This window comes from Sus scrofa, chromosome 6 (assembly GCF_000003025.6).
Source record: "Sus scrofa isolate TJ Tabasco breed Duroc chromosome 6, Sscrofa11.1, whole genome shotgun sequence".
Taxonomy (NCBI): Eukaryota; Metazoa; Chordata; class Mammalia; order Artiodactyla; family Suidae; genus Sus; species Sus scrofa.
The window spans coordinates 81,689,417-81,711,861 of NC_010448.4; the positions used below are offsets into that span (position 1 = coordinate 81,689,417).

The following is a 22,445-nucleotide window of genomic DNA, read 5'->3' on the forward strand; positions in this document are numbered from 1 at the left end:
ATTAAAAAAATAACAAGCACCCCTTTGAGACAATAGGTAATGCTACTATAGCTTCATTTTTATTTTATTTTATTTTTATTTTTTGTCTTTTTGCCTTTTCTAGGGCCGATCCTGCGGCATATGGAGGTTCCCAGGCTAGGGGTCTAATTGGAGCTGTAGCCACTGGCCTACGCCAGGGCCACAGCAACTTGGGATCTGAGTTGCATCTGCAACCTACACCGCAGCTCATGGCAACGCCAGATCCTTAACCCACTGAGCAAGGCCAGGGATTGAACCTGCAACCTCATGGTTCCTAGTTGGATTCTTTAACCATGGAGCCACGACGGGAACTCCTACTATAGCTTCATTTTTAGAACTAACGAGATTGAGGTTTACACAGGTGATGTGACTAAGCCAAGGTCTAATTGGTGAAGGAGACTTGGTCTTCCAGAGGATTCGGTGATGACAGCCCAAGCTTTGGAGCCCACAAAGCAGGACTCAACAAGGGCTCCACTCTTCCTTGGCCGCATGATCTTGAGGGAGTCCCTATTGCCTTTGAGACTTGTTTTTCCTTCTCCGTAAGGTAGGACAACCCATCTCCCTTTGAGGAGCTCCCTTGGGGTCTCCTGGCTCAAGGAGTTTTTGCAGGGGTGGGAGTAGAAACAAACTATTTGAAGGAGAGATGGCCCCACCCAAGGAAGGGACCAAAGGCCATTGGTCCCTTGAGGGTTGGGGACCTGGGCTGTGGCCTGAAAGTGCCTTGGGGAGATAGCAGGACCTCTGGGGGAAGTTGCTGGGTGGCGTACCCTGGAGGTTGAACCCAAGACACAGTGGATTCAAGTCTTGGCAAAGAATCTGAACTCTAGGCATGCCAGAGAAGTGCACAGAGCTGAACTTTATGGGATCAAACCCCTTTGGACAATGGGCATCCATCCTAGGAGGAGCCAGAGTGGCTTCTGTCATTTTGTGCTCCTACAAGACCCCAAGAGTTGATGTCTGGTGCTAGAAGGTGGGGGTTGGGTGAGGGAAACTCAGTACACGCTGAGATACAACTTCTGTCTTTTTTTTTTTTTTTTTTTTGTCTTTTTGTCCTTTTTAGGGCCACCCCCATGGCATATGGAGATTCTCAGGCTAGGGGTCTAATTGGAGCTGTTGCTGCAGGCCTACACCAGGGCCACAGCAATGCCAGATCCGAGCTGCATCTGTGACCCACACCACAGCTCACGGCAACACCGGATCCTTAATCCACTGAGTGAGGCCAGGGATCGAACCCGCAACCTCATGGTTCCTAGTTGGATTTGCTTCCACTATGCCATGATGGGAACTCCAGATTCAACTTCTGACCAGCCCAGTAGGATGAGGGCTCAGAGTCCTATTGAACATTCTTTAATAAAAATGAACAAAAGAATGTCTTGTACACATCCGAGAGCATGGGGTAAAATGAGAAGATGCAGTGAGATGAGGAGGGAAGAGAAGAGACTGGTGCTGGAGGGCTCTGCTCAGCTGAGCTGGGCTGCCATTTCCCCACCCTAAACTGGCGTTAACCAACCAAAAGGTAAAGGACCTGCTTCACTGGCTGAGGCCCATGCCATCTCCCGGGGCCTCCCCCAATTCCTCCCTAGCCCCTCCTCCAACTCAATCCTGGTCTTCATGCCTGGAAGATGTCTGCATGCCACCCATACTAGGGCAAAACAGCCTGTGGCCTTATCTATCCTCATCTCCAATCCAGAGCAAAGGCAGGTGGGGTGAAGAACAGAATCTCCTCTGCAGCCACTCCCAATGCAGGTACCCCCATCCCGGAGCCAGCGTCATCCAGTCAACCCTCCATGAGCCTGAGTGATGGTCTCGGGCCCAGGTTTTCTTGGAAGAGAAGTGGCGTGATTTGTCTAAGGCCCTAGGGTTACTAGAGGCAGCCCTGGGGTTCACACCCAGACACTGGCCCCAGTGCACATGTGTCAGCACTACTGTTCCCTGAGTGGAACCTCCAGGGAAGTGGACCCTGGTCTTCTGAGTCTAGCGTGGACTAGACCACATTACACTACCGAGATGCCCCAACTGGGCAATCCGTGTCTCTCTGTGCCTCAGTTTCCCCATCTGTAAAATGAAGGCCAGGACTCACCAGGTGATCTCTTCGAGCCCTAGTCTTTTGGGGTTCTTTCCTGGCCACCACCTGCTATTCAAGCCTGTACCTTGTAAGGCAGGATAGCCTTGTGGTCAAAGAGTAAGTAAGCTGTGGAGCCAGATGCCGAAGTGCAAGCCCAGCACCCTCACTTCATGCCCTTGTAACATCAGGTAAGTAGCTGAGGCCCCGTCTGCCGAGCGGGGAATGATAATAGCACCTACTGTAGACAGTTGTGAGGATTAAATAAATTTAATCATGAAAGGCCCTTAGAGTAGCACCTGGCACATGTGAGGCTGTCTGCGGGCTGTGAGCATCACCTTCTATCCTAACTTTGATAGACATGAAAGCCGAGGGCTGATTCTTGACCTGTCTGAAGGTAGGGATTGGACCAGCCCTGTGCCTTCCAGTGCTGGCCCTCAAAAACCTCAGGAGGCCTCACGGGACATCCATCTCCTGGCCCCTGGCAGGCCCACCCAGCTTCTCCCAACCCTGGAGGGAAGGGGTAAGTTAAGAACACAGGTTTTCTGCAATGAGGAAGGATCCCCAAATAAAACAGCAAGAGGGAGTTCCCGTCGTGGCGCAGTGGTTAACGAATCCGACTAGGAACCATGAGGTTGCGGGTTCGGTCCCTGCCCTTGCTCAGTGGGTTAACGATCTGGCGTTGCCGTGAGCTGTGGTGTAGGTTGCAGATGCAACTCAGATCCCAAGTTGCTGTGGCTGTGGCGTAGGCCAGTGGCTACAGCTCTAATTCGACCCCTAGCCTGGGAACCTCCATATGCCGCAGGAGCGGCCCAAGAAATAGCAACAACAACAACAAAAAGACAAAAAAAAAAAAAAAAAAATAAAAAAAAAAATAAAACAGCAAGAAAAACTACTCACCGTTGTTTGTGGCTGAGCTCCCTGACCCTGCTGGGTGTTGAGGAGTCCTGGCAGTTGTGTGGCTAAAGCCTGGCCCTAGGGCCCAGCCAGAGCTCCTGTTGGACTGCTGCCCCCAAACCAGCTGTCTCTTGCTTTTGCTTTCTCACAGATGAGTGAGTGTGGCCTTCCGTCCCTGTCACAACTTCCCCTCTGGGTCCCCAGTGCCACAACGTTCTTGCCCTTGGAGTTGAACTGTTTTTCATGGGGATCTCTGACCAGGGTATTGTCCTTGGAGCTGCGGGATTTGGGTTCTAATCCAGCCAGTTCTTATGACCTTAAGCAATTCACTTAACCTCCCTAAACCTTAATTTCTTCATCTGTAAAATGGGGATAAGGCACTAGCCTGGTACAGATCACCTAGAATGACATTCCATACGAATGCCTCTACCCCTCCAGATCAGAGCTTTGAACCAGATGCATTCAGGCACCAGGCAGATAACATAAATGGGTGAAGAGTGCCGGTGTGGGGCACCAGGGAGTGGTGCAGGCTGTGGGGAATGGGGAACACCCCTCTCAGCTCCAGGGAAGCCTAGCCCCTGGGGAGTGCAGGCCCAATTGCCAATGGTCAAAGCATTTGAAAGATGGGCCACATTTTCCGAGACTAGAAATCCTGACTTTTATGTAGTGGCTTCCAGTCTTAGAAGGTTGCCCACAAAGTCAAATCTTTAAAAATACTGTGTAGGGGAGTTCCCCTGGTGGCTCCGTGGGTTAAGAACCCGACTCGTATCCATGAGGATGTGGGTTTGATCCTTGGCCTCGCTCAGTGGGTTAATGATCTGGCATTGCATGAGTTATGGTGTAGGTCGCAGGTGCCGCTTGGATCTGGCGTTGCTGTGGCTGTGGTGTAGGCCAGCAGCTATAGCTCTGATTTGACCCCTAACGTGGGAACTTCCATATGCTGCAGATATGGCCCTAAAAAGACAAAAAAAAAAAAAAAAGAAAGAAAGAAAAGGACTGGGAATCTGGGAATCTGGGTTCCAGGGTGGTTCTGCCACTGCCTGGCTATGTGATAAGTTACTTCCTTTGGCCTCGATTTCCCTACTCCTAAAATGATAGGTGCTTCTGCAACGTCCAATGGATCTGAATCACCTGAAGGGCTTGTGAGAACAGATTGCTGGCCCACACCACCCCAAGTTTCTGACCAAAGTATTGTGGGGCGAGACCCGGGAATCTGAATTCTTAACAAGTTCCCAGGTGATTCTGTTGGTCCTTGGACACATATTCGGCAGCACTAGACAAGATGATGGTTAAGGGCCCTTTTTGCTCAGTTGGTCCAGAATCTCCAAGTCTCCTGGGTACCCTGGGTAGGGCTGATGGGACCCACACAGGAAGTCTGTTCTCCTTTTCCCCACGGGAGCTTAGTTGCACCTGCATGGGATGGTCAGGCGTCAGTTTTCTCAGTTCCTAGCGGACAGTCGGCTTCCCCAGTCCTTGTTCTGTGAGATGCTGCCATCTACTGGATGCATCTGCCCATGGTTGGGCCCAGAGCACCACCACACTTGGGGCCTGATTGAAGAATGAAACTTCCTGGGCGGTATCTCTCCCGTCAAGCCTCAAGGAGGCAGCTTCAGTAACATCTAGGCCCTCTGAACTGTTCAGATGACTCAGTTTCCAACATAGATGCTGGCGCCTGAATTAATTTGGGACAATGAGAACAAAATGCTCTGGCAAGCAATGTGAGATATTCTCATCAAACTGTTGCTATTTTCTGCTTTTAAAAACCTGACATACCATTATCTTAATTTACTAAATGCAGATATTGGTGGTGATATTTAAGTGGACATGTATTTGTGTATATTTACAAATTTTTACTCCAAGCATCCTTTTAGATGGCTGCATAAGGCAGGCTTAAAACATGGTGATTCACTTAACAAATTGGGCAAAAAGGAAAAGGAAACTGACAGTGATGTTGGTAAGCATTCAATGAGACAGAGAGTCTTGTGTACTTAGTGGGAGCAGAAGCCGAAAGTAAGGGGCCACAAGGTTCTCCAGCATGGTGCAGTGGTTTGGGCATAGTCTCTGGAATTGAGCTAGGCCTAGGTTTAAATTCTTGTTTGGGGAGGATCTCCAGTGTCTGGTCACTTTCTTTTTCTGACCTCAAATTTTTTTTTCTTTCTTTTTTGGCTGTGCCCGTCGCCTGTGGAAGTTCACGGGCCAGGGATCAAACTCGAGCCATGGCAGTGACCCGAGTTATAGCAGTGAAAACAGCAGATCCTTAACCCACTGAGCCACCAGGGAACTCCTCTGATAGCAATTTCTTCAACTAGGAATGAGGAACTTGGTCCCAGTCAATGTTTCTCAAATGCTAAGTTCATCAGAATCTCTAGGAAAGCTTATTAAGGTACAGAGATGTTGACTCAGTGGGCCTGAGCTGGGCCTGAGAGTCCGCATTTCCAACCGGCTCCCTTGTCACCTAGGCGACTAAGTGACCCTGGTCATGCACCTCCTCTGAGCCTTAGCTTCCTTACCTGAGGATCTTCAAAGGGTGAATGTAGGTATCAAGTGAGATAACGTGTATAAAGCTATTGTTGCTCTCCTGAGTCTTAAACATGTTCATAACATTTCAATCAGTAATGAACTTGCAGAAATCTATTTCATGAAATGAATCATATGACCGAAGAAGTTACAGTGGTATTATTTATGCTAGTAAGAACCAGCACCCACTCTAATGATTCAATAAGATAGGGATTATTTAATTGATTATGGTATATCCATATGCTGGAATTGGATGTGACTATTAAAAATTGGTTTAAATAATTGTAATGAATTCAAAAAAGTTTTGTAACACAGTAGTAAGAGAAAAAAACAAAACCTAAAAGTGTTTTTAAGTAGGCAAGGGACTTGGACATTGAAAGAAGACATCCAAACATTAAACAGGAAAAGCTGCTCAACCGGGACAGGGGTGGGCAGTGGGGATTTGGGTGGGAGGGAAGCTCTCTTTTCTCTATATTTGAGCCACTGGGGCCCTGGGGCCTTGTTTCAAGTTCTCGAAGATGCCCCACTTTCTCTAATCTCAGGGCCTTCAGTGCCATTCCCCAGAGTAGAAAAAATTCCCCTCTTAGTTCATCCTTCAGATGACAGTTGCAATGTCACTGCCTCCCCTGGAAAGCCCTCCCTGACTACCCAGGCAAGTTATAAGCACTTCTTACACTTAGGATTCTTGTCTTTCCCTTTGGGGATGACTGTGAACCCCACAACAGCATGATCCACCTTTCACATTCACTGCTGGATCCTCTGCAACTGGCCACTGTGCCTGGCCCATAAGTGCTCAATAAATAATTGTGAATGCTTTGCTCCTGGTGATGTTAGAGAGGCACCGGGCTAGAAAGTGTGTACAGAAAAGTTGTAAAGTGCTGACAGCGTTTTATCTTTCATTTCTTGGAGAAAGTAACCTACAGAATTCTCCTTTTTTTTTTTTTTTTTTTTTTTTTTTGTCTTTTTGCTATTTCTTGGGCCGCTCCCGCGGCATATGGAGGTTCCCAGGCTAGGGGTCGAATTGGAGCTGTAGCCACCGGCCTACGCCAGAGCCACAGCAACGCGGGATCTGAGCCGTGTCTGCAACCTACACCACAGCTCACGGCAATGCCAGATCCTTAACCCACTGAGCAAGGGCAGGGATCGAACCCGCAACCTCATGGTTCCTAGTTGGATTCGTTAACCACTGCGCCATGACGGGAACTCTAGAATTCTTATTCAGAATGTTTTCTGCTTGTTTTTCATATTTCCTGATGTGAGAGAGAGAGGAAGAGAAAAGCAAGGCAGCAGAAAAGAAGGGAGGAAAACACAGAAGGGTAATCATTTACAGGCTTCTGGAAATTAGGAGGTGGACATCTTTAGAGGAAAGTTTTTAAGCCTCTTACGTTCTGGGAGTGATACATAAACAGAATTTTCTTTCTTTTATTTCCCCTTTTGATCTGAAGAGATTTTTAAAAGCACAGTGAGATTTAATGATCGTATATGTACACATATATTATCTGATTTTCTAAATAAATTGTAATACCACTACAAGAAAGAATTTAATAAAAATTAAAATGTATAAGCACACACACACACACACACACACAAATAATTGTGAATGAGTAGATCTTAGTGAGATTACTCAAGTTTTATTTGGGAGACAAATTGGAATCAGGAGGAGACTTGGGGGGAGAAGGGGTGGTGCCTACTATGAATCCTTAGGCAAGGATCCTAATCTGGTCCTCAAGCTGTGTAGACCCTGGGTAAATCACTTCCTGTCTCTGCACCTTAGTCTCCTCCTCTAGAAAATGAGATGATTGGATTTCTAGGAAGAGCAGGTAAGATTTTACCTCAGTGTCAAGGCTGGCATTTTGGTGACGGCCACTTAGAACATTGTTTTGGGATGGATTCTGTGGCTGAATTGAAGCTCAATAGGAAAAAAATGCTGTGATCAATTAGTGTGGTCTGTAGTGGTGGCTGGCATCCTTGGATTATAGTTCTTAACTTCCAGGGGGCTCATGGCCCCCTTTAAGAATCTGATGAAATGTAAGGCAAGTTTGCAAACACAGTAGGGGCTGGTAGAGAGCTGGGTGTAGCAACTGGAGAGGGAGGCCTGTGGCCAACTGAAGAGCCCTTGCCATGTCTAAGGATGCTATGCCTCTTGCTCTGCTGATTGTTCCTTGGGGAATGAGCTTAAATGGGCAAACCATATGATTTTTAAAGAGACACTACAAATCTGGATTTGTACATAACATTCCTTGATCTTTCTTTCCTTCCTTCCTTCCTTCCTTTCCTTCCTTCCTTTCCTTCCTTCCTTCCTTCCATTCCTTCTTTCTTTCCTTCCTTCTCTCTCTCTTTCTCTCTTTCTTTCTTTTACTTTTTTAGGGCCACACCTGCGGCATATAGAGGTTCCCAGGCTAGGGGTCTAATCGGGGCTGCAGCTGCCGGCCTATGCATAGTCACAGCAACACCAGATCCGAGTCGTGACTGTGACCTACACCGAAGCTCATAGCAAGGCTGGATCCTTAACCCACTGAGCGAGGCCAGGGATTAAATGCACATCCTCATGGATACGAGTCAGGTTTGTAATGTGCTGAGCCACAATGGGAACTCCCGAAATTCATCGATGTCTTAATCAGACATGGTGAAGAACAAACAACACATCTTCTGGCCGGTTCCGGTTTGCCACCTATGCCAAGGACCCTTCCGGCTCTGGCATTTCCACATTGTGCCCTCCTCTCGCTCGCCAGCCCCTCCCAGCGAGGACCAGTGGAAACTTCTTATAGATGAATACAGGCACGCCCTCTCCAAGGGTACTTCTTCTCCCCTTGTCCAAGGCATGGCCTTCGTGTTTCAAAAGAAGAGGATGTGTGACTCCACTCCACTCACAGTTACCCCTGCAATCCCTCAGACCCACCCTGTGCTATGAGTGGGCCTTTTTTGCTGATTGTGAAAGTAAACAGAAGTCACAGACCATGGCCACCTATGTGCCAAGTTCAAAGAAAAAGGGAGAGAAGAAGAAGACATGTGGCACACTGTCTTTGTAGATTAGGAAACATCTACACACACAAAATGGCACAACATATTTTACAAGGATACATTTAAAGTCAAGGATAGTTGGGAGTTCCCTGTTGGCTCAGAGGGTTAAGGATCTGGTGTTGTCACTGCTGTTGTGAGGGTTCAATCCCTGGCCTGGGAACTTTTGCATGCCACAGGTGCAAAAAAAAAAAAAAAAAAAAAATCAAATTAGGGATACTTGGTGACCAAAGAGATACCCCAGAGGGGTTACCTGTAGTGGCGGCAGCAGGGGGGTTGGAGGGAGGATGGGAGGTAAAAGAAATTTAATACCTCAATGAATTAGTTACCTGGATGGAGAGTCATAGAATTGTTTCTCTTTTCCCTAAAAGAGAAACAATTCTCACTGCAGATATTTTTGAAATTTAAAATATATATAAAGAAGAAGACAAATCCCGCTGATCCCAGCACAGAGAGGGAGGGAGCCACTAGTAGCTTTTATTTTATTTTTTTTATTTTATGTTCCACCCAAGGTACATGGAAGTTCCCAGGCCAGGGTCTGCATCTGAGCAAGGCTGGATCTTTTAATCCACTGTGTGGGGCCAGGGATGGCATCTGAATTTCCACAGCGACACCCCACCCAACCAAGCCTCTGAAATCAGATTCTTAACCCATTGAGCCAGAGTGGGAACTCTACTGGCAGCTTTTAGATGTTTTTCTCTCTGTTGCTGCAAGTCCAGGCCGGAGATGTTGAGGAGCTCAGCAAGCCCATGGGGGCCTTGGGGACACGGGATGGTTGAAGAGATGAATTAGAGGGTTGATCAACAGAACCTGGGTTTGGAGCCAAATTTTGACCTCCAGTGCCCAGGCCACACATGTGGGTATTACCACCGGCTCTTTGCCCTGGCATCACACAGCCCAGCCCCACAGAGAAATAATCAGCTCTATAAATAACAGAGTGGGTAGGTGCGAGGGCAGATCTGAGCCTGCCAGGCTTAGGGACCGAGAGAGTTTAATAATAGCCTCGTCTCTCACCCTTAGGCTTAGACAGCAGTGCAAACACAGGCAGATAATATCTGGGCTCCTGAGCAGGACCTGTGGCAGGCATCTTTGATAGCAGAGGAATGGATTTGGACTTTCCAGCTGGATTCTGGCCACAAGAAGCAACACGACGCGGTGGTTAAGCATCTGGGCTCTGATGCAGATGGGCCTGGGCGTCTGTTCCCAGTTCTGCCACTGAACAGCTGTGTCACCTTGATCAAGTTACTGAATCCAAAGAACAAAATAACACCATTTGCAGCAACATGGATGCAACTCGAGAGTCTCATACTAAGTGAAGTAAGTCAGAAAGACAAATACCATAAGATACCATATATGCGGAATCGAAAATATGGCACAAACGAACCTATCTACAAAACAGAAACAGACTCACAGACAAAGAGAACAGATTTGTGGTTTGCCAGGGCGGGGGGGAGTGGGATGGACGGGGAGTTTGGGGTTAGTAGATGCGAACTACTACATATAGAATATGGATAAGCAAGGAGGTTCTACTGTGTAGCATGCGGAACTATATCCAATCTCCTGGGATAGACCATGATGGAAAATATTACAAAAGAATGTATATATATGTGACCGAGGCACTTTACTCAACAGCAGAAATTGGCACAACGTTGTACTTTAATTTAAAAAGCAAAAATTAAGAAAAAAAATTCCTGTACCCTTGATGTCTCTTCTTAGTAATTTTCCACCCACTGGTACCCTCATCTTGCTCTTTAAGTCCCCAGCTGTCCTTGCTGTATTTGGAGTTGAGCCCCATCTCTCTCCCTTATTGCAATCTTCCTATTGCAGTTTTCCTTGAACCAAGTCTTCCTTATTGCTTTAATAAACGTCAGAATAATTTTTCTTCAGCATCTCCAGTTGGAACAAAAACTTAACAGTTAACTCAAGGAAAAACCAACATCAGGCAGTAAATCTCACATTCCCGTCATAAACTTCATGCTATCCCCATTCCTGGCACAAATGCCCAACCCGTGGTGGGCCCTCAGCAAGTGTGTGTTGGATGAATTAAGGGGATGTCTCCAGGATGGTAAAAAGAATGGGAGCCATAACTCAGGAGTGAAATGGTTTGTGGAGAAGGAGCAGTGAGAGTCAGGTCCAGGGCTGCCCTAGCTCTCTCTATAAGCCTGGTTCTCTCATCTATGACGTGAACAGGCTGGTTTGGGAAGAGATTTAAGAAAGAATATTTTTTATTTTTTTTTGCCATGCCTGTGGCATGTAGGAGTTCCTGGGCCAGGGATCGAACCCATGCCACAGCAGTGACAACACCAGATCTTAATCTGCTGAGCCACGAGGGAACTCCAAAAATTTTTGCGTTATAATCCATGAAAAATGCATTTTACATTTTGACCCAGTACATTGATAATATTTGCATACTGTAAATGAAATTACAACAGCAATTTTATGTAATGATAACAATCCTCTTTATTCTCTTTGATTCTACTCTGTTTTATTTTTTGAAAATGCTATTTGGAGCTAAAGACATACTTTTTATCACCCACCAACAGGTCACACACTGAAATCTGGAAACACTTGTTAGTGGACCTCTTATCCAGGTCTGGTATTCTGATCTGCCTCCATATCACTGCCTCTGCCTCTTTGGTTATGCTATTCTCCCAACCTGCAGTGCCCCCTCCCTCCTGCTTTTCTGTACTCTTTTTTTTTTCTTTTGGTGGCACCCAAGGCAGTTCCCAGGCTGGGCATTGAACTTGTGCCACAGCAGTAACCAGAGCCACAGTAGTGACAAAGCTGGATCCTTATTTATTTTTATTATTATTGTTATTTTTTGTCTTTTAGGGCTGCATCTGCAGCATGTGGAAGTTCCCAGGCTAGGGATTGAATTGGAGCTGTTGCTGCCAGCCCACACCACGACTCACTGCAAGTCAGATCCTTAACCCATTGAGCAAGGCCAGAGATCAAACCCATGTCCTCATGGATTCGTTGGGTTCATTACTGCTGAGCCACAATGGGAACGCCAATGCCGGATCTTTAACCCGTTGAGCCACCAAGGAATTCCTCCCTCCTGCTTTTCTATTTGATCTTGACTCCTTCTTCCAGGCCTATGCACATTCTTCAGCATATCTTCCCTAGGTCCCAAGTCCTACTTCTCAATCTGTATTTTTTTCTTAAATAGTTACATCTGTCAATTAGCTAGTAGTTCTTTATTTGTCCACTTATGTGTGTAGAGCCATGCTTGAGACTCTGAAGGAGTCAAAAAGCTTAAGACACGTTCAGGGTCCAGGCACTGAGTTGTAATCAGAGAACAGAGATCAGGAGAAGGCAGCATATGGGGTGGGGGTGGGGAGAGGACACTTTCCTGTAGGAGTGGGGAGGGGAGAACCCTTTTTCACTCCCCAATTCAGAGAACAAGAAGGCTGAGGACAAAAGGAACCCAAAGGCAGGGAAGGAACGGAAGAATCATTCCTTAAACAAAGGGGAGGCAGCCTCCGTGGCCTCCTGCAGGGGTCAAGGGAAATGGGGCAGAGGAAGGCGCTTCCTGCCGCCAGACTGGCTGGGCCGGTGATGAAGCAACCTTAGGGTCAGCGGCTGCAGTTTCCACTCTGGGCAGATGCCAACATGTCCAATTGGCTGGACACTCCTGACTCAGAGTTGGCTCAAGAAGCTGTCAATAGGTTTATCTTGAACCTTCCAGGAAAAGGAAGTCGATGAAACAATTTCATGGTTTTTAATCAGGGACTGAATAGCGACAAAGATTCTCTCCTCGACCAAACTCTACTCAGGCTCCCTTGAACTTTTCCATCAGGTCTTGACTTTCGGATTTTCATGTTCATCTCTAGAGTGTCCAAATTTAGCAAGAATCCCCGCTCCCCATCCTCCATGTCTGATCTCCTTCCACATCTAATTGGGGTCCTCAGCCTGGCCCATCCCCAGGTGATGATCACTCTGACCGGCTTCAGCAGGATCCTGTTAGGCCACTTAGCCAGATATTGCCTCTTCGTAATATTCCATCCACTCACACCCTCCCTGCTCCTTGGATATAAATCCCCCCTTGCTCATACTGTATTCAGAGTTGAGTCCAATCTCTCCCCTACTGCAAAAGCCCATTGCCGTGGTCTCTACAGCCATGGAGAACTCCCCACCCCTCCCCACCCCCACATCCCCCCCACATCCCCACCCCACCCCCACCTCTCCATCCCCACCTTGAATAAAGTCTTTCTTACAGGCTTTAACGAGTGCCATGAATAATTCTCCAACAGCTTTCAGGACCCATGAGAGGACATAGGAAATGGTCCACAAGGGTGGAGGCAAGGCCAGATTGGGGTCCAAGTTCTGGTTCTGGCTCGGCCTCATCCTGGCTGTGTGATCTTGAACCAAGTCTGAAACTTAGAATCTTCTCCTACACAACTAGAAGATGGGGTGGGCCATCCAGCTCTGATTTTCTGTAGGTCGCTTAGTAAAAGTCCATTGAATAAATGAAAGGAAAACAGTAACAGTCTCCACGTATTGAACTCTTACGGTATACAAGGCATTGAACTAAACTTTTTGAAAAAATTTATTTTTTTATTCTTACTGTAAACCTACTCAAAGAATGTTTCCCTCTGAGTGAAAGCGAAGCAGTGAAGCTGAACACCAGCCAAAGTTTTGTTCTTAGAATTCACAGAGTTTATACAGGGGCAGGCCAATCTTTTTGAGGATCCTTACATTTAGGACGAGTTGATTTTGACTTTTTTGTCTGTTAAATATCACTACTACATACACATTTTTTAAAGTTGAATTGGGAATCAAAGTGAATAGAGACAACGTGTGATTAGCAGAAAAACCTTGGAGGTTATACGCCTTTTTGTTTGTTTTTAATTTTATCGGCGTATAATTGACTTACGACGTTGTACTAGCTTCAGGTATACAGCAAAGTGAATCAGTTATACATGTACATATATCCATTCTTTCTTCCCCCATATAGTTTATTGCAAATGATTGAGCAGGGTTCCCTGTGCTCTACAGTAGGTTCCGGTTAATTATCTATTTTATACAGTCGTGTATATACCTTATTCCCATCCTCTTAATTCCTCCCTCTCTCCCTCCAACTGCTTCCCCTATGGTAACCCTAAGATTGGTTGTGAAATCTGTGAGTTTGCTTCTGTTTTACAAATAAGTTCCTTTGTATCCTTTTTAATTAAATTCCACATCTGAGTGATATCATCTGATATTTGTCTTTCTCGGTCTGACTTACTTCACTCAGTGTGATAATCTCTAGGTAGAACTAAACGTTTCCACAAATAACTTTCTCATCTGTGAGAAAATCTCACAACACTTAGCAGTAAGGATCGTCTAGCCATATTATATGACATATGGAAATACAACAGAACTTTTCCTAGGAAGGAGGTGGAAGGAGCGCCAAGGGTTTTTGGCTGAGACCAGGTCCAGCATCCTCTGTGCCCTGGACTCGCATCTTCACAGGGTCCTACAGGTCAGGAGGCAAGTCTCCTTCTTTAGCCCAGATTTTCCTGTCCCCTTGCTTCAACTGATGTTTCTTCAAAGCACTTATCATCATCTGACACCCACTACAGATTTCACTCATTTGGTTCATTGTCTGTCTCCCGTCCCTAAAATAGAAACTCCACAGCATCAGGGATCTATGTATATTTTGGTCACGTCTGCATCCCTTGTGCCTAGAACAGTGTTTGATATATACTAAGTGTTCAGCTCATATTTGTTGAATGAACAAATGAATGAATGAAGTAGCTGAACCTCAGAGAGGTTATAGAAAGTGACTTGCCCAATGTTATCCAGCCAGCAAGGGGCAATTCAAACCCAGGACTGTGACACTCTTGGAGTCAATCCATTGAAGCTCTATGTCATAACTGCCTTATTTATTCAATGAATGTTTATTGAGATCCTAATACCCATGGGGCCCTGTTCTAGGTGCTGGGGTTACAGCAATGAACAAAACAAAGTCCATGCCCTTGTGGAGCCTGTATCCTAGTGTCCCCTCATATGAAAAGAGATGTAACTTTATAACATTGGGAGGGTGGATGCAAGGACTGAGTGCTGATACTTCTAGTTAATACCCATGGTAGACATGACTAGTCCTTGGAGGCTCTTATTCCTGCTGAGCCCAGACACCGCACACACCCTCCAAAGTGCAACATACCAGGCTGCCACTGTTGACTGGAATTGGCACTGAAATAAACCCTATTTGGCAGGTATGAATAGGAGAATCAATAAGGGCATCAATCTGAACTTGCTGTGCAGCCAGGTTTGCAAATGCAAGTTCCATGGCTGACCCAGGACTTGGGGTTTCTTCCCAGCGGTCCCAGGAATTAGCCTGCCAGATTTGCATTTGTGCCCTCCCTTCCCTGTTAGAACATTCATGCATTCACTCACTCAGGCCCTCATTTGTTCACTCACCAAACGAGCTTAGTAAGTGCTAAGCACTAAGCCAGGTGCTTTATGTAGATCACTTCATCTAATCTTCATAGCAATGCTTTGAAGCCCATGCTTGTCACAAGTGAGAAAACTAATGCTAAGAATGGTGCTCAAGGCACACAAATGAATAGAGAAGCAGTGATCTGAACCCAGAACTTCCCATTCCAGAGCCTGTGCCCATTCCTCACACCAGGCTACACTCTCAGCTTCAACATAGCTTGGTCACCGCTAGGGCCCTTCGATCCAATCTGTATCTTGGTGAACCTCCTTGCCCTCCATTCCCCCAGGGGAGGCCAGTGGCTGGGGAAAGGAATGAGGGAGACACTGCCTGAGACCACTGGGAAGAAAACCTCATTATTTACAATAGCCAAGACATGGAGGCAACATAACAGAGGAATGGATAAAGAAGATGTGGTACATATATCAGTGGAATACTACTCAGCCACAAAAAATGAAATCATGCCATTCGCAGCAACATGCATGCAATTAGAGATTCTCATACTCTCATATATATATGTGTGTGTGTGTATATGTATAGCATATATACATACGACATATATATATATATATATATATTCTTTTTCAGATTCTTTTCCCTTATATGCTGTTACAAAATATTGAGTATAGTTCTCTGTGCTGTGCAGTAGGTCTTTGTTGGTTATTTTATATATAATAGTGTGTATCTGTTAATCTCATCCTCTTTATCCCTCTCACACCCCTTTCCCCTTTGGTAACCATAAGTTTGTTTTCTGTTTGTTTGTCTGTGGGTCTGTTTATGTTTTGTAAATAAGTTTATTTGTATCTCTCTTTTTTTTTAAGATCCCACATATGTGATATCATGTGATATTTGTTTTTCTCTATCTGGCTTATTTCAGTTAGTATGATAATCTCTAGGTCCATTCATATTGTTGCAAATGGTATTATTTCCTTCTTTTTATAGCTGAGTAGTATGCCATTATATATATACACGAATCTTCCATTTTTTTGTTTTTGGGCTCTGCTCAGGCCAGGGATCAAACCTGCACCATGGCAGGGACCTACTGCAGTGACAATGCCAGATCCTTGACCCACTGTGACACACATCTTTATCCATTCATCTGTTGATGGACTTTTTTAGGTTGTTTCCATGTCTCAGCTATTGTAAATAGTGCTCCAATGAACATTGGGGTGCAGGTATCTTTCCAAATTAATTTCAACTAATTTATTTTTTTTCTTTTTAGGGCCACACCTGTGGCATACAGAAGTTCCATATGGCAGGCTAGGGGTCGAATCAGAGCTGTGGCTGGTGGCCTACGCCACAACCACAGCAACGTGGGATCTGAGCTGAGTCTGTGACCTACACCACAGCTCATGGCAGTGCCAAATCCTTAACCCACTTAGTGAGGCCAGAGATCAAACCTGCATCCTCATGGATACTAGTTGAGTTTGTAACCTGCTGAGCCACAACAGGAACTCCCACGAATTCATCTTTAGATGAAAGTTTTCCTATATGGGAGCTCAAGGACAATCTCCATTGCATGCTGTCTTAGGTAACCTCCCTGGATTTCCACTACCCCCACCTGGACCCCTTTTCCCAAACCCTGGGTCAGGTTCTGAATTCCCATAGTGTTCAGGTTGCTGAACCACCGATGGAGCATTGAACGTGGAGTCAGAAATCTTGGATGCAATCTGGATGATTCTGGGCTAAGCCAACTTGCCCAAGTCAGCTAAACCTCAGGCTCCTCATTTATGAAATGGAAGTGCTGTCACTGCGAATGTAATTAAATGCTCAGCACTTCCTGGGCTCTGAGCCCTTTAAACCCACACTTCCCTCAATCCTCACAACTACCCAGTGAGCTAGACATCATCATCTCTGTTCTACCAATGACGAAACTGACCCAGAGACTTTCAGTAACTTGCCCAGGGTTGTGCAATGTCTGAGTGGTGGAGCTGGGATTCAAAACCAGGCTGTCAGGCTCTGGAGCTTGTGCTGCCCCATTTGGAGGTGGGGGGTGCGAAACTCAAGGAGAGCTTGTGAAAGGAAGCGAAAGGGCTTCTGTAAATGAAAGCCATGCTGTGGGTAAAGGTGGAGAAACCTTTTTCTAGCTATTTGTAGCTCCCTCGGAGCACCTGGCCTGTTCTGCACTGCAGTGTACACGGTTGCCCCAATTCTGACTCTCACTGTCAAAACTTCTTAAAGGCAAGACTCATGTCATCTTCATCTCTGCACCCACAGAGCATCCAAACCAGCTCCAAGGACTGAATTAGAGCTCAGGAAAAAAAAAAGTAGATGGAGTGGATTCCTCATTTAAGCCGAAGCACTCAGGCAATTATTTCTGCTCATTAAAGTGTGATGAAAATGAGAACACCTTTCAAAAACCCTTTACAATAAATGTCAGTGTTCCTGAAACACTTCTAAATCATGCCTTCCAGCCTGGGGGTTGAAACTCAACCTAGCATTTTCTTTCTGAGAGTTTGCAGATGTGGTTTCAAAAAAAAAGGGGGAAAAGAGAAGCTGAGAGAGACTTTATGGCTCCAGCAGAGCCCCCCACCCACCCACCCCCACACACATCCCTCAGGGTAGGAAGGAAGCCTTCCATTCAAGTAGGAGAATCTGACAGGGGAGGAGGTGGGGGTGAAGTTATTTAAAAGCAGAATTCTCTTGGAGTTCCCTGTGTTGCTCAGCAGGTTATGAACCTGACTAGTATACATGAGGATGCGAGTTCCATCCCTGGCCTTGCTCAGTGGGTTAAGGATCTGGCGTTGCCCTGAGCTGTGGTGTAGGTTGTAGTCGAGGCTCAGATCCTGGTGTTGCTGTGGCTGTGGTGTAGGCTGGCAGAGGCAGCTCTGCTTTGATCCCTAGCCTGGGAACTTCCACATGCCACAGGTGTGGCCCTAAAAAGCAAATAAAATAAAATAAAACAAAATATAAATAAATAAATAAATAAATAAATAAAAGCAGAACTCTCTCAGGCCAAGAGGTCCTGTGGAAACTTGTTTTGACAAAATTCTCTTGTGTGTGACCTGATCAGGAAACTCTAGGGAAGCTTGAGCAAGATTTGACATTATGAGACAGATGCCCATGAAATTTGATTCAGAAGCTTCCCTAAAACTCAGGTTTTGTTTTTTGTCTTTTGAAGGCTGCATCCATGGCACATGAGGTTCCCAGGTGAGGGATTGAATTGGAGCTACAGCTGCTGGCTTACACTACAGTCATAGCAACTCTAGAACCTAGCCATGTCTGTGACCTACACCACAGCTCATGGCAATGCTGGATCCTTAACCCATTGAGCGAGGCCAGGGATCGAACCCTCGTCCTCATGGATGCTAGTTGGGTTTGTTAACCACTGAGATACTATGCGAACTCCCAAGTTGTGGTTCTTCTGGTAGAAGTCTGGAGAACCTCGGTAGTTTCTAGCGTAGCAAGAAGGGAAATTCTTCAACATGGTTATATTAGTGGGTTTGCCATTCCTTTTCCACACAGGGAGCAGCAAACTTCCCCAAGTCAACATTCAACCAAAATAGGATTCATTTGACAGGCGCTAAATGCAGCTGAAAAGACCTCCTTCTTCTACTTAGGAACATTCATCTGAGACATCTGCCAATCATTAACTTAACTCTTAAATTATAACCAATAATATTTCACATTCGCCTGAGCTATTTTTCATTTATGTATGTATTTATTTTTCTTTTTATAGCCACACCTGTGACATATGGAAATTCCCAGGCTAGGGGTCCAGTTGGGCCTACAGCTGCGGGCCTACACCACAGCCACAGCAACACTAGATCTAAGCCACATCTGTGACTTACACTGCAGTTTGTGGCAACGCTGGATCCTTAACCCACTGAGCGAAGCCAGGGATTGAACCTGTGTCCTCACGGATACTAGTCAGATTTGTTTCTGCTGAGCCACGCTAGGAACTCCTAGGGGGCAATCGTTTTTAAAGGGGAGTTTTAGGGATGTATAGACGGAAGGAGGGGGCTACGTATAGAAACAACAGAGTCAGCTCTGGCAGTCACCTTGTAGTAGTCTGATCGGTGTCATCTTTATTGTGTTTATTTTGTTTTTAAAAAATCTTTAATTTTTATGGCCACACCCACAGCATATGAAAGTTCCCAGGCCAGAGACTAAATCTGAGCCATGGCGACAACCTATGCCAGATCCTTTAACCCACTGCGCCAGCCAGGGATCAAACCCACACCTCTGCAGAGACCAAGCTGCTGCATCACTGTGCCACAGTAGGAGCTCCAGTCTTGATTGTTTTAAGTACAGTTAATCTTCAGCTCTAGGGTTGGTTTGTTCTCATTTCTTTGAGGCCATTTCTTGGAATTGAGGAGCTTATGTCATGCCTACATTCTGGCCATCTTCCAGCTGGTAGGGGTTTCAGTATCCATAAGACAGATCAAAGGATACAGCTCAGAATGGTATTCGTGGCCCTTGAAGAGGAACTAAAAGTCCTTGACTTTGCTTAATGACCATATGATTATTATTTGGTCTTATGGGACTGCTTTCTTTTGCTTCAGCATTTTCTCACTTCTCTGATTAAATTTATTCTTTGGCTTAAGTTTTTCTACGGCCAAAAGTCACGCTGATGACGTCCTGTCCCATTTCAATAGCAGTATAATTTGGAGTTCCCATTGTGGCTCAGTGGTAATGAGTTTGACTTGTGTCCATAAGGACGAGGATTTGATCCCTGGCCTTGCTCAGTGGGTTAAGGATCCAGTGTTGCCATGTGCTATGGTGTAGGTTGCAGACTCAGCTCAGATCTGGCATTGCTGTGACCATGGTGTAGGCCAGCAGCTACAGCTCCGATTTAACCCATAGCCTGGGAACTTCCATATGTTAAGAGTGCAACCCTAAAAAGAAAAAAAAAAAAAAAAAAAAAAAGCGGCATTATCCACAGTGGCCAAAAGGTGGAAAGGATCCAAATGTCCATCAACAGATAAATGGATAAACAAAATGTGGTATATCCTTACCAGTGGAATATTATTCAGTCTTTAAAAAAGAATGGAGGGAGTTCCCATCGTGGCGCAGTGGTTAACGAATCCGACTAGGAACCATGAGGTTGCGGGTTCGATCCCTGCCCTTGCTCAGTGGGTTAAGGATCCGGCGTTGCCGTGAGCTGTGGTGTAGGTCGCAGACTCGGCTTGGATCCCACGTTGCTGTGGCTCTGGCATAGGCCAGTGGCTACAGCTCCGATTGGACCCCTAGCCTGGGAACCGCCATATGCCGCGGGAGTGGCCCAAGAAAGAGCAAAAAGACAAAAAAAAAAAAAAAAAAAAAAGAATGGAAATTCAAATACATATTGTGACGTAGGTGAACCTTGATGATGTTATGCTAAGTGAAATCGGCTGGACACAAGAGGAAAAATATTGTATGATTCTATTTAAATGAGGTACCTAGAGGTGTCAAAATCAGAGAGACAGAAAGTAGAACAGTGGTTATTATCAGGGGTGAGGGAAGGGGAAAAGGGAGAGTTATTGTTTATTGGGGACAGAGTTTCAGTTTCAGATGATAAAAAGTTCTGCAGAGGGGCAGTGGTGATGGTTGTACCACAGTGTAAATGCACGTAATGCCACCGAACTGCACACTTAATGGTGGTTAAGGTGGTAAATTTTGTGTTATTTGTATTTTACCGCAATACAAAACCAGTGATGGGATGTTACTTCTGAGATGAGGTCACAAAAAGACTGTGACTTCCACCTTGCTTTTGCTCTCAGGCTTTAGCCTGCCCTGAGGGAAAGTCCTTGCTGAAAGGCATATTTTTTGCAGAGAAGGCCCTGGGACAAGGAAATGAAGCCTTCAGACAAGAGCCAGGGAGAACCCGAGGCCTGTGGACAGCTGTGTGAGGGAGTCTGGAAGTGGATCCTCCCCAAGTCGAGCCCGGAAGTGACTGAAGCCCTTGAGATGACAGACTCCCCATTGCAGTCTTGGGAGGAAGCTGAGCCTCTTATTTCCTGAATGAGAGATTAAAATAAAAGCTCAAAATGACCCCCCCAAAATTGTGCAGAATGCAATATACAAACAGGTGATGATCATCCTATCTCAAGATGAATGCCTACAGGAACAAAAACCGCATATCTAAATGAAACCAATCCTGCCAGCCATCACCGTTGAAGGACCGTTTGGCCACATGGGTTGCTCTGCGTGGCAAGAACACAGGGTGCTTCCGGCACTCAGCGCTGCCACGACACAATCCTTGGCATCCACTCTTGGGACTAACCCTGTTCAGGCCCCAGGGAAATGCTTTCCACATAACCTTGCCCCGTGGCCTTGAAACAAAAGGCAACTGCATCCAAATGCTATGAAGGTTTGCGATTGATTTTGTCATTATGAATGTAAGTTTGACAAGGTAGGAAGATTGGACATCTTTTATTTAAATGTTTTTTTGGTTTGTCCCATTTAAATATTTAGGCAAATGATGGAAGGATCTCCATTTGCACCCTTGACCGAGACCCCAGATACGTCAGGGGGTTTCAGCTAGTACCGTGGCACGTTGAAAAGATCCATGGTATAAAGAAGTATCTTTTTTTTTTTTTTTTTGCTTTTTAAGGTCACACCCAAGGCATATGGAGGTTCCTAGGCTAGGGGGTCTAATCAGAGCTATAGCTGTCAGCCTACACCAGAGCCACAGCAACACAGGATCTGAGCCATGTCTGCGACCTATACCACAGCTCAGGGCAACACCGTATGCTTAACCCACTGAGCGAGGCCAGGGATGGAACGTGCATCCTCATGGATACTAGTCGGATTCGTTAACTGTTGAGCCATGATGGGAACTCTATAAAGAAGTATTTTTATTTTACTTCCTTTTTCTACCATGGTAAAACATGAGAGTCCAACTTCATTTTTTGCATGAAGTCATTGAAATGACTGCCCTCTCCTCCACTGAATGGTCTTGGCACCCTTGCTGAAAATCATTTGAGCATGTATATGAGGTTTTATTTGCGGGCTCTTTATTCTATTCTATTGATCTGTATATTTAAGCCAGTCTTCCATTGTTTTGATGACTGTAACTTTGCAGTAAATTTTGAAATCAGAAAGTGTGAGACTTTCAACTTTGTCCTTCCGTTTTCAAAGTCGTCTTGGCTATTCAAGCTTCTTTGAGATTCCACATGATTTTTAGGATGGATTTTTCTATCTGAAAAAAAATGTCATTGGGATATTGATAGGGATTACATTGAGTCTATACATCACTTTGGGTAGTACTGGTATCTTCCTTTTTTTTTTGTCTTTTTTTGGGCTGCACCTGTGGCATATGGAGGTTCCCAGGCTAGGGATCAAATCGGACCTGTAGCTGCCAGCCTATGCCACAGCCACAGCAATGCTGTGGATCCGAGCTGTGTTTCTGACCTACACCACAGCTCACGGCAACGCCAGATCCTTAACCCACTGAGTGAGGTCAGGGATCGAACCTGTGTCCTCAGAGATACTAGTGGGTTCGTTAACAACTGAGACATGACGAGAACTCCAGTACTGGTATTTTAACAATATTAACTCTTTTAAACCATGAACATTGGTGTCTTTTCA

The 22,445-nt window shown here is 45.6% G+C and overlaps 1 protein-coding gene across 1 annotated transcript in view; it reads right to left on the bottom strand.

Moving 5' to 3' along the window:
* The window catches only part of CNR2 (cannabinoid receptor 2), a 33,389-nt gene extending 30,255 nt beyond the window's left edge, over nucleotides 1-3,134 (bottom strand). Inside the window, exon 1 of the mRNA XM_021095532.1 lies at nucleotides 2,981-3,134. The gene's annotated coding sequence lies outside the window, so the exon portion shown is untranslated. The remainder of the gene's footprint in view (nucleotides 1-2,980) is intronic.